General features: G+C 36.4%; 1 protein-coding gene across 4 annotated transcripts in view; it reads right to left on the reverse strand.

The window, feature by feature from the left end:
- The window catches only part of PPP2R5E (protein phosphatase 2 regulatory subunit B'epsilon), a 130,318-nt gene that overhangs the window by 103,815 nt on the left and 7,930 nt on the right, over window positions 1-18,573 (reverse strand). The window lies entirely within an intron of this gene.

Genomic DNA, 18,573 nt, shown 5'->3' on the forward strand with positions numbered 1-18,573 from the left:
GTATATTATAACAGATACTAAAAAGTATACACTTTGGAATCCAAGAGAGGAAATAACAACTTTGTATAAAAAGCTCATCAAGACTTTCAAGAAAAGGTAGTATTTCTTTCACTCATTCATTCATTCAGCAAATATTTACTGAGCATGTACAATGTGCCAGGCACTGCACAGACACAACAATGAACATTTGCCCTAGATCCTTAAAGGCTAAGTGGAAGTTTACTGCATAAAGAGAAGAACGGTATAGGGAAGGCACTTAGTCAAGAAAACACATGCAGAGTAATGAAGCAGGAAGAGTACAACAAAATGAGATGTAGGTGAGACAGTGGTGAGTTATTCAGCACATCTGAAGATGTTCTTAAGAAATACAGCAGGCCAGCTTGCGGGAGGGCTTTAAATGATAAACCTAAGTACAAGTTTATCCTTTGTGGACAATAGGAAACCGATGGACATTTATAAAGACAGGAAGTGACATGACCAGCTTGGATTTTTTTAGGAAAAGATCCCTTTTGTGGAAGACAGACTGGTGTAGGCAAGGCAAACAGTGTGTTGTCCTCTGTCAACCAGTTCATTAGTGACAAAATTGACTAAACCCCAGGTTCTCTTGTTCCTAGCCCAATATTCTGCCAAATAGATAAGGATTAAAAAGCAATAAGAAAATCACGAGCAGTAAAAAAAAAAAAGAAATAAATGGGACCTCATCAAAATCGAAAACTCTTCTGCTTCAAAGGACACTATCAAGAAAGTGAAAAGACAATCCAGTGAATGTCTTGTACTCAGAACATAAAAAAACTTTGCAATTCAACAAAAAGACAAACCAAAAATAAGCAAATGATTTGAACAGACACTTCTCCAAAGAAGATACACAAATGGTCAATAAGATGATGAGATGTTCAACATCATGAGCCATAAGGAAAATGCAAATCATTTACGAATACCACATATTACATAATTCCACTTACAGAAAATGTCCAAAATAGGCAAATCTACAGAGACAGAAAGTAGATTAGTGATTGTCTAGGGATGAGGGTGGCGGGAGTGGGGGTAAGCAGAGTAAAGAATGACCCATAACGGGTAGAGAGTTTCTTTGAGGAGGAACAAAAATATTCTAAACTTCAACAGTGGCAACAGTTGCACAACTGTGTGAGTATACCGAATTGAACACTTTAAATGTATGGTATTGTAAATTATATCTCAATAAATTGTTCAAACAAAAAGCAGTAAGAAAGAAGTTTGGTATTTTATGCCACATAAAGAAAAAGAAAAGATGGGGAAACAGTGAGCACTAAAGGACTGTCAATGAGCTTTCAAAAACTTTGAAAACGCCTTACAGAAAGGATTTGGGGCCTCCGATGCTGGAACAGGAGTGATGAGGGGCACCATCTGCTGCCTGCCTTCCCGCCTGCCAGCTGTGAGTAGGAAGCCACTTCTAAGGCCCCTCTGTCCTGGCAGTACAAATACACTACTCACTAATTACCTCGCTCCTGGATTAATGCAAGGAGGGCAGTGTAAGCGCCTTCCAGAAGCCACAGGATAAACATGGCACATCTCCCTGGAGCCATTAACTTTACTAAAAACACCAAATTTTAGAATGAAAAGAAGCTAATATATTAAGAAATGCAAAATCTCTGAACTTTTAAAGTAAAAACGAGACTTCAAAAATACTGCATGATTTTGGCAAGAGTGATTTTTAATTCTCTCATGCCTGGGGGTCCTTGAGTGGATAGACTTGAGCATTATCCTAGAGATGGTGCCCTACACAGGCAGGAATTCTTCCAGATCCTTAGTTTGTATCACTCCCTTTTGCAGAGTCCTAGCTTGAGTGGCTCCTGACTGGCTTTGGAATCAAATGAAATCACCAAATTGAAGCCTGAAAGCCTCTCACTCCAGCCCCCATCCTCACACCCCGATCCCCAACACACTCGTATACATACCAATGTTTTCTTCCTGCCCACGTAACTCACTGTGCACACCACCAAGTATGTGCTCTTCCCTCCACACACATCTCACACTCCTGTCGTTGCAGCCATCGTACACTTGTGAGAAGCCCTTCCCATTCCTCACCAAACTACTCTCTACTCACTACCCACCCCAGCTACTGACTTAGTGAATACTATGGCAACCCCATCCCCTCTGCCTGTCACTCTTCATGCTGTCCCTCACAAAAACTAACTATTCGATATTTTCAGAGGCCAAAACATCACAGAAGACTGTGCCCTGGTACCCATTTAAGTCTTCCTAGTGTCATCATTTTTCTAGATTCTTGAGAAAGTATGCCTTCTGTATATATTGCCTAACACTGCATGAGCATATACTATGTACCTTTGACAGTACTAAGCCTATGACACACATAACTTCATTTATTCCTTACGAGAAATCTAAGATAGAGGCGCTATCCACACTCACCCTTTTTCTTTTAATCACAAAAAAAACTAAGATGTTGAGAGGTTAAATAACTTTTTTTAAGATCCCTTAAATAGTAAATTGCAAAAACTAGACTAAAACCCTAGCCTATCTGCCTCCAAAGTGCATGTTCTTAACCCTGCCCCTTCCGGTCAAAAGAAGCAAGAGTCCAGAACAGTACCAAGTCCCTGCTGTCATTTACCAACACTCTTTTTCCACTGAATTACCTAAAACCCACTCCTGTTTTACTTCTCAGCTTTCTAACTTCACCAGCTTTGAGGCAACAAAAATTAACACGTATCCATCCACGTTCTGGGATGGGAAGGGCCAGGGAGGAAGGAAGCAGGGCAGTGAAACCTCACATCTCAGCTCCTCCTCTCTGATATTTCCATTTAAAACTTAAAGAATGTGATCATCAAGTAGAAGTCAACCTGCACCTGCAAATTTATAGGTCCTTATCAATTGGGAGAATTTAATATAAAATTCAGTAACTTTCAAATCAAAGGTTTCAAGAAATTAATGATCCCTCAGATTCTTTGAATTGGCCTTCAAATTCTGGGTTAAATAACCCTGACACAGATTGTGCTGTTTAAAATTCTTAGCTTATTCTGTAGGCCTGTTGTGAACCGTAACTATTTCCACACAGCTCACTGTGTCCCAGTTATATCTTACATCTTAGTCTATCATATGCATTATAATTTAAAAATCATATAACTGCCTTTATTTTTAAATATTCTGTGATTCAGAGATTTCAACTAAGCCAGACTGCCCTTCCTCCAACTCATTCCCATCCAGTCTTATTATTCCAAATTAGAGGTTTGACTATATGTTACAAACACATACCTGCAAATAGTAAACTAAAAGAATTCATATTTAAAGCCTGAGAAGCAGCTATAAGAAAACCATTTGAGAGATAAATAATATTGGAAGGACAGGTAACTAAAGCTCAGAAGGAGCCTGGCCCAGTGGGGCCTGAGGAATTTGGGATACAGGTCTTTAAAAAAAAAGAAAGAAAGAAAGTAAGAGACTTGGAGAGTGAAGGAATTTCAAGAGTACAAGAAGGTAGTGCTTTCTTCCTCCCTGGCTGCTTGAGGTTCTGCCGCCATCATGAATGACACAGTAACTATCCAGACTAGGAAGTTCATGACCAATAGGCTACTTCAACGGAAACAAATTGTCATTGATGTCCTTCATCCTGGAAAGACAACAGTATCTTAGACAGAAATTTGAGGAAAACAAGCCAAAATGTACAGAGCCACACCAGATATCATCTTTGTATCTGGATTTCTAACCCATTTCAGTGGTGGCAAGACAACTGGCTCTGGCATGATTTATGATTCCTTGGATTATACAAACAAAAAATGAACCCAAACATAGACTTGCAAGACATGGCATGAATGAGAAGAAAAAGACCTCAAGAAAACAGCAAAAGAAACATAAGAACATAATGAAGAGAGCTGGGGGGACTGCAGTGTTGGTGAGGCCAAAAGTGAGGTGGAAATTGGACAAGAGAAGGAGTAAAGATTCATCAGTGACTGTCTGGTGATCAGATTTTTCATAAGAGGATTAATAAACTAAGAACTTTAAAAAAAAAAAAAAAAGTAGTAACACCACAAAAACTACCTGAGCCTCCATGTCTAGCCTAGAGTGTTTGCTCCATGTGCCACCCTCTGCAAAAAACATACATATGTATAGTCATGTACTTTCATAAACCATTAGCATGTAGTAGAATGATTATATTTCTAAATCCATGAAGTTAGTTATTTATAAAAAAAAAAAATGATTCAAATTCACCAAGGTAAAATTGCTTACATTTTTTAAGGGGTATAAGATGAACATTTCATTAAATAACATTACACTAGTCCAGCTGAGCATCAAGCAAAGGAAGGAGACAGGTTGCCTCTAGCCCAGTAATGATGAGACACAGGCCTCACTAGCTCTAGGAAAGAGCCACCACTAAGACCAAGTTGATGAATTTGACCTAACAGTTATTCACTGAGGAACAGAGAGCACATATATGCCCTACAGCAGGGACTGTTCTAGGCACTGGGGATAAACAATCAAAGGCACTGCCCTCATGGAGCTTACATTTTAACTGGAGGAGACAGAAAATAAGCAAGTGTCAGGTGGTGTTAACTGCTATGGAGTAAAATAAAGCAAGCCAGAGATTGGTAGGAATGAACATTATTTTATGCAGGGACATCAATAAAGGCATCTCAGAGACCTAAAAGAAGTGAAGGAGAGACCCATGCTGAATATCTGGCAAGAAAACAGAAAATGCAAAGCCCTGAGGCACATGCATGTTTAGTGTATTTGAGAAACAGCAAGGAGGGAAGTGTAGCTGGAATAGAATGAGTGAAGAGGAGAGTGATATGAGGTCAGAGAAAGGGACATATCATGTAAAGTCTTGTAGCCTCAGTAGGGAATTTAAATTTATTCTTAATGAGATCAGAAGCCACTAAATGGTTCTGAACAGAGCAGGGACATGATCTGACCATTTTTAAAAGTTTGCTCTGGCTGCTGTATATCGCACAGGGGGGAAGGGGGGAAACAGGAGCAAAGATGATAGTGGTTCCAACTAGGAGGTAGCAGAGGAGGTAGTGAGAAGTGGTTGGATTCTACATATATTTCAAAAAAGACAATATCTATTGAACCATGATTTGAAGTCCTTAGAATATCCAAGGCAGACTGCAAAAATGTCCAAAAATTCTTTCCGTCCTTGTACTCATGCGTTGCAGTATAATTTTAGAGCTACTACAACAAAGCGGTGGGGTCTTTCTCCATCTTTGGAATTTCACCCTTGTAATTTACTTTGACCAATGAAATAATAGCAAACATAACGTAAGCAGAGATTTGAAAAGTACTTAAGCATCTGTGCTCTCTTACTGCTCTAGTGAATCCCACAAACCACCAGGTAAAGAAGCCCAGGCTAACCTGCTGGATGATAAAACTCACAAAGCCCAGAAATCCCTGTACCCACAGCCAGCCAACAGTCAGCCAACCATCGGATATATGGATGAGATCATCAACTGCCAGCTGACTGCAGGTGCAAGAGGGAGCCCAACAGAGACCAGGACCATCACACAGCTGAAATCAGCCCAAATCGCCAAACCACAGAATGGCAAGCTAAATAAATGGCTGTTGTTTTAAGCCACAGAGGTTTAGAGTGGTTTCTTAAGCAGCAAAAGCTGATTCAATATCTTTTTATCCCCCATATCGAATGCAAACCACTAAGCTCTCTTGGTTTCTCTAATGGCATTACACAAAAACAAAATTTCAATTCTAAAGTAAACTGACAGAGAATAGGCACAATGTTGCTGTGCTGATGAGCTGACTGGAAAAGAAGAGAGCACAAGTCACAGATTACTGCGTAGCTCATAAAAAGTGTGATGACAATCAAGGAGCCAAGTTCTTTATGTGCCGAAATCACCAAGATAAGAATCTCAGAAAACAAGGAGAATAAAAGATTTCACGCCAATAGAATTTCTCTTTTCAATGTCTCATACACTATTTCTGAAAATTACTAAGTGCTTTACACCCTCCTGCTGAACATCAAAAATAATGTTTTTTCAAGGTTATCTAGATACATGAGCAATTAAAGCTCTTATAAAAAGGAAACCAATTATACTAAAGAAATCACAAGCTGGACTTCTCCTCCTTGGCTGATACAGATAAATAGGTAGATGGATGATGGGTGGATGAAAGGATAAAAGGGCAAACATACATATACCAAGTAATACTTTGATTATTAATCTGATTGCTAATTTGATTAATAACTTTGAGTATAGGCATTTATGCTCTATAGAAAGACTCCTATATATCTCCTTGCATTACAACTTATTATACAAAGGTTTAATCTAATGATCACCAATGTTCAACAGATCATTTTATTCCCAGTAGTTTGCTTACTTTCTATTAGTTTGAAAAACGAACACATGGATACCCTTCTTTTATAATTTTTTTAACATCAAGGTAGAAAGTAAAACCCTCCATCCTTATTCCCCACATATAAACACTGTTTACAGTTTCTTTATATCTCCTAAGACTAATTCTCTCTTAAAAGTTGTATGTCTGACACTGCAATTTTAAAAACTAAAACATTTATAATTCCTTCAAGCTACCCCTATAAATTAAGTAGAATCCTCCCTACATGCGTATTCTGCTATCAGAGCTTTCTAAACTCTATAAAAACTAACATTAGTATTTATTATATACTGACTAACTTGACTTCTGAAATAATTTGAAATAGATAATAGCTCATCTATTATCACTAAAGAGAACTCAACAGCAATGAATGACCCCACTCTCCCTCAAAAAAAAAGAAGAAAAGAAAAAAGAAACCTAAGTATTTAACGAATGGAGGAAAAATTACCTTTTTTGGAACTGAAACAGAAACTAGTTGGATGGTTAAATGAGAGCATTCGCCAGAGTTTATGGGCCTAGTTTATATTTGACACATGAAATCAGTTTTCAGGAAGAAAGAAAATTCTTGGAAACCAATCTTGATTACCTCTGTTTCTGAAGACATGCTTACCAAAGAAAGGCCTCCTGGAGCTATGCACCGGTCTATTCAGAATATACGCTGCATCTCCTTCAAGTACAAAGGACGACAAGCACAGATAGATAGATCGAGTCTTATCGAATTATGCATAGCAAAATAAAAAGCCCCAGAAATGAGGTTAGAAGATCTTTCCAAATACTGTACAAAGATTTTCAAAAATATGAACCACTATGTTTGCCTGCTACGTAAAAATTTAGCCAACCACATCAAATCCTTGCATCTCTTAATTATACTCACTAATGAAGGGATAGAAACATGGATAACCTCAAATTCACTTCTTCCCAAGTATTAAAAAATGTACAATTGTAGGGAGATGGAGGCAGGGGGTGGAAGGGGGAGGGCTTTCTGCAATAACAAACAGAAACTTTCTGCAGCAGCAAACAGAAACTTTTTAATTATGATTGCTTAAGGCTAGAATTAAAATAAGCTTTTTAAATGTCCTGAACACACTTCAAACAAAAATAAAGACAGAATGGATGAAGAGAGAAGTCCATCTAAGAGGAAAGAGAAACTACACAGAGGAGCGGAGTAGAGTTATCTTTCATCAATCATGATGAGCCAGAACCAATGCCTCTGAGCTGACATAAATCCCTATAAGGCAAGAGGGGCCAGAGCGAGAGAAAAGACTAGAATATCATGTGCTCTCCCAGAGCTCACTCTTCCACTCACACATCCCCCACATATCCACACAGAGACTATACAAAGGTAATGCTTTTCAGGTCCCGGTTTCCAGCCCACCGAAAAGTTTTCTATGTATATTTCAAGGAGAGCAGCAAAGCGCCAGGTTAATGCCAGCAATAATTCTTGTGAACCAGCAAATCTCTGTCCAATCTAAACTCGAGATGTAACAAGAAATTGAGGTGGTTTTTACTGTATTGTCAAGCCTACTGTACTGAAATTCACTCAATGTTTGTATACTGTTTTTGCTCTCCCAAGTTAATCAAATATTACCCAGTAAAGACCCACACTAAATTCTGATATCTGAATAATCACCATATCCATCCCTTCATTCATTCAATGAACACTCACTCATCTCTTTACACATCAGATACTGCCAGTGCTCAATCAGAGCTGAAGAGACTTGAGGATAAAACCAGAGTCTATCAAAGCACTTGGCAATCTTTGATAATCGTGGGCCTTTCAAAGACTGTGATCTGTCCAAAGCTGCATCTTTTTGTCTGACCGGAGTGGGCCGTAATCATAAACCTTTGTCTTTAAAGCTATGCTCATTGCATAAAACTCTCTTCATTTAAAAAAAAAATTAAGACTATTTAAGATACAAACCAGAAAAAAGAACGAGTAAGAGGTGATTGTATGAGTCAGCACTGCTGGAATTCCCTTCCAGGGCTAGGTGAAAAGGGGAAGAGATTAAGAAGTACAAATTGATAGTTACAAAATAGTTATGGAGCATAAGGAATATAGTCAATAATATTGTAATAACTATGTATGGTGTCAGATGAGTACTAGATTTATCAAGGTGGTCACTTTTTTAAGTTATATAATATCTAGTCACTATGTTGTACACCTGAAACTAATATCATATTCCAACTGTAATTAAAATTATTATTAATAAAAAAATCACCATATAAAAAACTGTTATTCTATCCACTTTTGGATGTTTGAAATTTTACCATTTTTAAAACAGTACTGTATTAAATTCAACTGATTTTTTCAGACTGTACTGTACATAAAATACAGTTTAAATTAAAGCCAAAAATGCTTATGTTAATAATAGGCACGGCTGACAAATTAAGAATGTGTGAAGTTCAACAGGACAAATGTTTTTTCAACTAATAACTGCAAGCTTAAAAAAAAAAAAAGAGGGATACGAGAACTTAGACTAAAAAGAACGAAAGAGAGAAAAAAAATTCTCTTCCTACCTAAAAAGGATGATTTCACTCAACAGGTGATTGAGCAGTGAAGATGTGAAAGGGGCACTATCCTAGACAATGGGAACACAGTCATGAATAGACATGGTCCCTGACCTCAAGGATGGAAATATTATGACAACTGTCAATTACCAAGGGCCATGTGTCAGTACTGGTCTAGGCATTTCATATATATCAACTCTCAAACTAATCCTGCACAGCAGGTAATATTATCATCACTTTACAGGTAAGCAAACTGAGGCTCTGAGAAGGTCGTTTGTTCAAGATCACCCAGCTTGCAAGAACAATTGGCTGGAATTCTAAGGCTGGCTGGCTGGCTGGCTGGCTGGCTCACAAACCTATCATCTTCCCATAACTCTACCCTGCTGGACATGCAACAGGGTAGAATTGTGTCTTCATCATCAATCTCCCTAGTCTCTCATGCTACCTCTGTATTTCTGATTTAGCCATAGCCTGCATATAGAGCTAAACAAACTCACCTGCAAAATAACTAAGGAAGGAAAAATACAGAGAGAAGGAAAAAATAAATGTCAAAAACTTTTTTTTAATTTTTTTAACAGATGGGAAGGGGAAAAACGAACAACTATAGAAGACTGTCTCTTTCTTCAATAAAGCTGAAGTCAAATAGTGTATACACCTAAAGTGCCCTGCCTTCACTGAGGCTTTCACTGTTCAGTCTTGGAATCTTTATTTAAAATATTTAGGATTAAAAAGTAAGAACGCAAGGTAGAACGAAACAGCAGCATCTATCAGCTGAAAAAGATAACTTGGAAGGGAGAATTCTGATTGATATTCCAACTCAGTCACACTTACAGAACTCTGAACTTTATTACCAGTGATTTCTTGGAACCCTGATTTCCCTCATTCTATACCTACTTTAAATATATGTGCGTGTTGCTTTTGTGAATATTTTTATTCACAGTTACTTATTTTATTTGAATTCATTATAAAAGGAAAAAAAAAATCCACTGGGGTTAAATACATTTTGTCTCAATAGAAAATGAAGGCATGTCAATGATGACACTCATTATCTTGAGATAAGTATAAGAAATGAGTGGTTTGGACACTGTAATAACCGTAACTTCTCATGAGGGAGAACAAAGGAAAAAACTTTCTAAGTCTGAATGAAGATTAAATACAGGTTTCACTGCTAATCAAAATTATAGGTGCTCAACAAATCCATAATTTCAGTTCACAAATATTAGCTTTAGGTAAAAATCACAGATGAAGAAAAAATTTCTCACACACACAAAATTCATATACTAAGCCACCTGCTCCAAAGATATTTGTGCAAAACTCCTAGCAACATCTTTTTTATTTGTAATTTTTTTTAATTTTTCAATGCTCCCACTTAAAGAAAGATGTTAGGTTAACGGGTATTTTCTATCTGTCTAGGTTAACATTTATCAACCTGTTAACTACATTTAACCACCAACAGTCCTGATGTTTCACAGTGACACATTCAGTGTCATCACACACATCTAACTCCCCAATCCCCACCACATAAACCACATGCACCAGCTGGGGAAGACAGGTGAACACAATGCTGTAACATCTGTCATAAAGCAAAACAGCTCACACTTGCCTGGACTAGTCCTTAGGTTCAGTAATATACTCACTTTGACAGCTTCCAAAAGTTACTTAACTCAAAAATGCTTTTTTAAATGCTTCATAAAGTTCATTAGCAAATGCAAAATATAATGATATACTGCTTCACTTAAACAATTTCATCTATAGATACTTAATGGATTAAAAAAAAAAAGCCACTTCCCTAAATAATAGAATAAAGAAATAAATCATCTTTAAATGATCCACTTGAAAGCCAAGTCTTAAAATACAGATAATATGCAGTATTTATAAATAAATAAATAACATCGACAACGATGACAAAGATAGCTAACATTTATATAACACCATGATCTGGACCCTGCTCTAAGCATTAGCTATATTAACTCAATCAATCCTCCAAATTACCCTATGGAGAGGGTTTTGATCTCTCATCTTCAAATGAGTCAAGCAAAACTTCATGACTATCTCACCAATAAAGAAGCAAATAACTGCTCAATTACCCTTGCACTTATGGAGAGAAATGAATAGTAATCATTAACTATAATACCCTAATGTAAAGAAATCATTCTCTTAAGAGACAGTCCAGAATTATAAACAGCCTTGCTTAAAAAAAAGGGGGTGGAGGGTTTCTAGCCAAGAAATGTAGGTGTGGGTGTAGTATCCTACTCATATTAACATGCAAAAGAAAAGTAATATTCCATTAAGTAAAACCTTAAAGAAATACAATTTCACCAATTCTACGTTAATATTATATATGGATTTGTATTCACAGGATTGCACATTGTTTGACTAATCATGAAATGATTCTAAAATTATTTTGAAATTCATTAATCATTGAGTTACAAGAGAGGTCATTTAAGTACTAACTGTCAAAAACTCCAAACTCTACAGCCCTTTTATTTATTTTGTTGGACTCTCCCACAGATTAGAGTCTGAGATAATCATAGATAATGCTTTCCTCCTTATTTTAGTAAACCACTCAATGCAGTTCTACTTCAAGCACTGGTACTGAAAAGCACTTACTCCACTCAATTTCCACCATCCACAGAGTGCAGCACAGATAACGCTCAATAATTTAAATCATAATAGCTAAAGAAAATTTTAAATTAGCAAGTAGCAAGGAGGTGGATTCAATTTTTAACTTCGCTCGATTTGTCAAATTTTAAATACTTTCAATTATTTATTTTTCCAATCTTCACAGTAACTATAACACCATAACCAATGTTAATTGCTTTGACTAACTATAGTTTTACTGTTGCTTGCACCTTCATTTAATGAACTTCAATTGGTCCTGACAGTAATTTTAACTCTAATCTTCTAAACCTTTATTCTTTTAATGAATTAAATCTATTGTATTATGTCCCCCACTATTCCAAGCAGCAGTTCATAAAACACATGAATTAAAACACATTAAAATTTAAGATTATGCATTTTAATAACAATGCCATCTATGGAGCATATACGTGGACATGCAGATGGATTTTACTTAGTTTTTAAAAAGATATTTTGTATATTTCATGTTTATAATCTGAAAGTAATAATAAAAATATTTTTCATAATATTTTTTTAAAAGCAAGCAATGGTTAAGTGATTTATTTTCAAAGAAACCTCAGTATCATAAAATGACAAGCATGATGTTACTATGACAAGAAAAAAATTTTTTTTCAATTCCAACTCCAATAATAAGACTGTCTCAAAGTAATCTTCCAGCAATCTTCAAAGAAACCTCAGTATCATAAAATGACAAGCACGATGTTACCATGGCAAAAGAACTTTTTCTAATTCCAACTCCAACAATAAGACTATCTCAAAGTAATTATAATGCTATTAATCATAGAACCAAAAAAAATTCTTAAATATAACAGAAGAATATATAAACATGAAGGAAAAATATTATTCTTCGTGACCGGGTAGGAGGTTTATGGGTGATTTATATATTCTTTGGTCGTATATTCACACATATGCACAAGGACAGGATTAAGGACAAACTTTAACCCAGCCTGAATGATTTGGCCCTGACAACCTAAATAGTGCCATCAGTTTCCGACCTCCAGCGACAATGGCCATTTGAAAAGAAGAACTTCGTCAACCTTCTGGTTTGTGCATCATTTGTTCCTAGGGCAGTGCCTAGTGCATCCTACTGCTCAGAAATTTGATGAATGAATGGACTGAATTACATAGCCCACAGAATAACTACAAAAATGAGAATTTAAGGTCCCTGGAGGAGGCTATTTAACCAGGTCATATGTAGATTCCTTTCATAGCTGTTTGCTTCGTACGTACTTTGAAAAACATTTGCACCCAATCTATTTCATTGGAGACTCACAATAATTCCAGAGTATGAGTACAGGGTCTACCACTCCTAAATCCAAGGGCATTTAAAGTATACAATTTCTAGAGCATTTCACTAAACCAGAAAAGCTTAAATTTCATCATTAGCTGAAATGCCTTTTACAATATTAAGATATGAATCTAAATACAACAAAATATAGCTCTATCCAAAATCTTTAAGGAATAACTAAATCTAGGTAATAAAGTGCGAAGTTTTCTCAGCAGCCAAAACTTACGTCAAAGTTCCTTATACCTGAAACCTCAGGGACAGATTTCCTTCTAGATCCAGCCACATCCACGTAAATTTTAGAACTGATGAATTTTAAAACCTGATCTTAACTGTTTTTGACTAAACTATCATATTATTTCTAGATGGCTGATTAATGTTAAAAATAGCAGTTTGATCAGTTGTAGGTGGGGTTGGAGATCAAATGTACATGGAGGCATGTAAGGACAGGGGCAGAACAGAGAGCACTAAAACTTCTTTTACTTTTAAGAAGTCCCTTCTATCAATTTGCTTTCGAATCATTTTGACCTCTCCTCACAAATTAGGGGAAAACACCAGGCCTGTTGATGCATCACTATCTTTCTGGAAAATTAACCTGATGATACAAAAGTCGAAGTAGCCTTCTTACCCTCAAAAGAAACTCATTTTTGCTACAAATGTCCTTGATTTCAAAATATTCATTCAAAAAGAAAAGTGTTGTATGCCAATTAATGCACAAGGCACCCAATAGCTGTATTACCAAACTGCTATTATAAAATAGCTCCTTGGAAGCCTAGACCTACTCTAAAGTCTCATTGTATTTCCTTATAAGGTGTGGCAGAGGAATATCCCCTTCTATTTTCAGATATTGTCTTTTGGGGGTGTTTGGTAAAAGCTAATTGGAAAGTCTGTATCTTCCTTATTAGAAGACAGTACTTTTCTTGACATGATGCCAAGACCCAGTTTTCTCTATGTTCTTTTTACTGTTTTACCATTTTACTTTGAACAGTGTTCCAGGCACGAGCAACCACGAATTAAATTAAAATGTAACATCACCACAAAATGAAAGTCTGTCATGGTGCTACATAAATGGATGAAATTTTGCCAGATCTCTTCCCTCACAACACTTTGTACTCTGAAACAAGATCCAGATCCATAGGAGTGACTCAAAGAAAGATCAACGACAAAAAGAATGATAAGAGAAGGAATATTTATTAAGCAAGCGACCACACATTATGCAGTTTATCCATATTACCTCACTCTTCAAAACCACCTTGGGAAGTAGCAGTCCCATTTGTAGAAAATGAAGCTCAAAGAGGTTAAGTAACTGACCTCAGTTCATAAAGCTAGTACTATCGCCTAGACTTAAACCCATGCCCTTTTCTACAATAAACTAGTTCCCCAAAGATGGAAAGATGAATGGTAAAGGACACCACTGCTGGAATGCTACCAGTTTACCAAACCTTAGCATCCCCATGGCTGAGATGCCTTTACTATAGAAGCACTTGAGTCCTTCTGGAGTGCAGAGCAGCATCTCCCCGCTTTTTGTGAAGGGCCAGCTACCCTTCCTGCCTGCCTCTTAGCTGCACTGCCTGGCCCTTTCAAAGAGTCAAGTCTGAGGCCTGCTGCTCAGGACTCTTCCCCATCACCACTCACTTATATCTTCCCATAGTGCTGCCACCAGGCTAGCTGTTCTCCCCTTATCTTCTCCACTTCTCCTTCTCATCACTTTGGTATCCTTACAATTGTCAGGTTCCTTCAAGATGTAGTAAGATGATTCAATAAGTAAATCACCCCAGCACAGCATGAGCAAGATAGTAAGTAGTCAGCTCCAGTACTCACCTATGTCCATCTACTGCTAATGCACATTAGAGAGAAGGCACTGGCTTTGGAACCAGATGGGCATAGGATCCCAGCCCTGGCTCTCTCTGCAGGATTGGGCAAGTTATTCGGTCCCCAGTTAACAGCAAACATCCCTTGCTCTTGGTGTTGTTGAAAAGCTTCAATGTGATACTCCGTAGCATATCGCCTGGCATACTAGAAAACCAACAGACACTGCTTCTCTGCTCCTTCATTGGTTGCTAAACTATTTATTCACCAGCAAGGATAATCTGAGTTTTTCCTCCCAATTTCTTCCAGATCCCTAGCTAGAACAGGAAAAATGCTTTTTTACAGGCACAGTTAATTTTACCCTCAATAGTCCTATTCGCCTGGCTTAATTTTTCAAATGATACTGATCAAAAATGTCCAAACAACTGCACTGGAGACACGTAGTAACTTCTTCCTTCAAACACCTTTTAAAATTCTGTTTGATACCAAAAGGAATTAAAAATCAGGAGATATGCAGAAGAAACCTCTTGCCATGAGATCTCCCTTCTACAGAAAGGGATTAGATGACAAATTCTCTCTCTGCTCTGAGAAGACTGACGCCCACCACTCAAAGCAGAAACTCCTCTAAGAATCTGCTGAAAGCTCGAAAGCCTTTGCCCAGAAAAATGTCAGTCTGCACGGAGATATAAAATACTGCCCGGAATTTCAAGAGGGTCAAGGGCCCTGTGAAATCCACCTACCAATAGCAAGATAAGAGCCCTGGACAAAGAACCATCTATGATACTCTTTAAACTGGCAAAATCCTCAATTCAGATTATTTCTTTAAAGTGCAATAAATTCAAAAGCCTGGACAAAAACCTAAAGAAGGTAAAGAAAGACGTTTTATCAATCAACTCTTCTCCTCTCCCTCTGGCTCAAAACTAAAACACTACAAAACTAACAAGCTCAAAACTTGAAGAGGAAATTCACTGTTGGAGGTAAAATCTCAAAACAAAGATGTGCTCAGGGCCAGTGCATGTGTTGGTAGGATGGGCAAGGGAAAAATAAGTACAAAATTAAGTATTAGAACATCTATACATTTTATTTTTCAATATCATCCTTTTTAACTTTCTATGTCTATGCATGGTCTTGATGGGCATTATATATTTGTATAATAGCACACACACATAATGCATAAATATCTATGTTATTTTACTGACAGAAGTAAGCAATTACAAAAAAAGTTTGGAGATTTTGTTCTAGTAGATGACTTCCAAAATAAGTTTATTTAACAATAATTTTCCCTGGTAACTCTGCACAAATGGAATTTCCCTTGAAAAGAATTACATTAAGCACTTTAAGCTCTTATTCCTGAAATAAGTCAGTTTGAAACTGATGTTGACTAACCAGTAATGCTGAAATTGTTCCATAAGAACTAGTTCTCCTTTCTGCTTTAAGAGTCTAATTCTCACAGCTATACACACTCCATATTTTTCTTCCTTAAGTGGAAATAATCCACATAATATGTTAAAGAAATAAAAATCATCTGAAAAACAATGGTAAGCATTTTCCATTATACAGCTCTCCTTATACTTAAAAAAGCTAATATTCTTTAACTCCTACAATGTACCCAACACTGAGCAAAATGTTTTACCTGCTTGAAGGCACCTAATCTGACTCTGTGAGGTTCTAATACTCTCCTAATTTTAGAGATAAAAAACCATGGCTTAAAAGTCACATAGCTGTGAGTAAACCCAGAATTCAAACCTACCTGTGTGTGACCCCAGGGCCTCCATTCTTACCTCAGGGAGGCCACCTGTCTCCCTTAGGTAATACATGTTATATATAGTAGGTATATCCTGTTATACTTTAAGTGACAACTTAATAATATATATTATTCAATTAATATGTTCCTTTACACTTAATTCTACTGTAACATAAAAAGAAGATGCCTATTTGTTTTATAAAATCTTCAATTACAAAGGGTGGAAAAATATTTTTAAATAGTAAAAGAGGATGTCATCATTGGCAAATAAACCAAAGAACTACCTTAGTTAGCCTTTTTGAAATATCTAGAAACTTTGCTGTTCTTTTCCTAGCACTACAAAATCTAATTAATGTTAAAAGCTAACATTATTATAAAGGGTTTGACTAAAGAAAATTTGATCATAAAACCCTGTTCTGAAAGTCCATTATAATATTCAGATATGCTGTTCTCTCAAACCATAGGAAAAAAAAAAGAAAGTCTGGTGATCTGTTGAGCCCATAAATCAGTCCTCAAATACCAGCAAAAAAAAGGGATTTCACTGCACTGAACATGTTAACTTCTATAAAATGAAAGTGATGAATCTCCTAAGTAAAAGGAATCACTCAGTATGTCAAACAAATCCATTCCATCCTCTCTCCACAAGATACTGCTTCTGTTTTCAACCATGAATAATCAGAATCATCAAAGCACAAAACCATTCTCAGGATTTTAAGTGAACACTCAGCAATTTGATCCTTCAAAAATAAAAAGTCTTCATTAAACAAGTTTATAAATCTGTGTAAATTACAAGTTAAAATAAAATCTGTGTGGCCTGGATTTGGAGGAAAAAAATTTTTTTAAATATATAAGAAAGAAAAATAAATGTCTATACTACTATTACTAATAACCTAGATGTCAATTAACAATGCTAATTCATTTACTAACAATTACTTTCTGAATGCCAACTATGTAAGAGGCACTGATCTGGGCCCTAGAGATAAGAGAAATAAGGTTTCTACACCAAAGAACATTTTAATGGGCAGATAACATACAAGTGAACAAACAAAGATAAAATAATTTTCAGATTATAAATATGATGCAAGAGACAAGAGAGTGATAGAATGATTATTTTTAAAAGTCATGGGGGATGGTCCCTAAGAAAGTCCCATTTGAGCTGACATGAAGAATGATATGAAATCAGGGGAAGAAAGTTCTAGGTAGAAAAAGACCACTTCACCTTATGAGAAGACTTATTTGGTACCTCAATATTTTTATGCCCTGGCTGGGTTATATCCTGAAGACACCCACATTATGATGAATTCTGTTGTTTACAGCTTACAAAGTTTACTGGTAAGTGACCAATGCATGTACACACACACAACTAACATGATACTCAGAAATAATAACAATAACAATGACAACACCCAATCTTTTAGTCTAAGCCAAAAACTCTTAACTATAGGGAAAAGCAGAAATGGTAGAGTTAAATCTTTGAGACTCTAATGAAAGTAATAAACTCTGTCCTCAAAAAAACTGCACATGCACAGAAACTTTACATATAATTTTAGAAGGTGCTTAGAACCTTGAAGCCCATCCATGATACATGCACCCTGTCCCCAAACAGAAATCCATGAACCTTAGATTAAGAACTAGGCAGTAATTATCACACTTGGATGAGATATGAATGCAAGCTGTTACCCTACTTTTAAATGATTAATAAATCAGGAATGCTTACTCTCAATTTCTTTTGGCCCACATAAGACTCTGTATGGTAATTTTCTCTATGCTACAGAAGCATACTATTAGGATATGTAAAGAAAAAAATATTCCTGCCTAAAAGTGAATGAGATACTTCTTCACTACGACTATGTATAATCTTTCACACATGAAAATGGTGTAATCTGACACTTAGTGTTGTGAAAGATCTTATCATTTCTTCCCCCAAAAGAGAAGTAGTACCACATTGTTTCAAAGGCTGCAAAGCTAAATGTTAACACCTATTAACTTACAGTTGTTTTTGTGGTTCCAAAGTAAAGCTTATGATTAATTTTTAAGACCAACTCCCAACCCCACACATTCCCTCTCCCCACACACCTCTCCCTCTCTCTCACTACAATTTAGCTGTCTAAAGAACATACATCATTAATCTAAGGTACACACTAGATCAATGATTCTTAACCTTTTTGATTCAGACACCGCTTTGAGAATCTGAAAAAAGCTATGGAATTCTCCCATTTAAAAAATGAACATACACATATAAAATGTGCATATAATTTCA

Source organism: Pteropus medius, unplaced genomic scaffold (assembly GCF_902729225.1).
Source record: "Pteropus medius unplaced genomic scaffold, Ma_sr-lr_union100, whole genome shotgun sequence".
In the NCBI taxonomy this organism is placed as follows: domain Eukaryota; kingdom Metazoa; phylum Chordata; class Mammalia; order Chiroptera; family Pteropodidae; genus Pteropus; species Pteropus medius.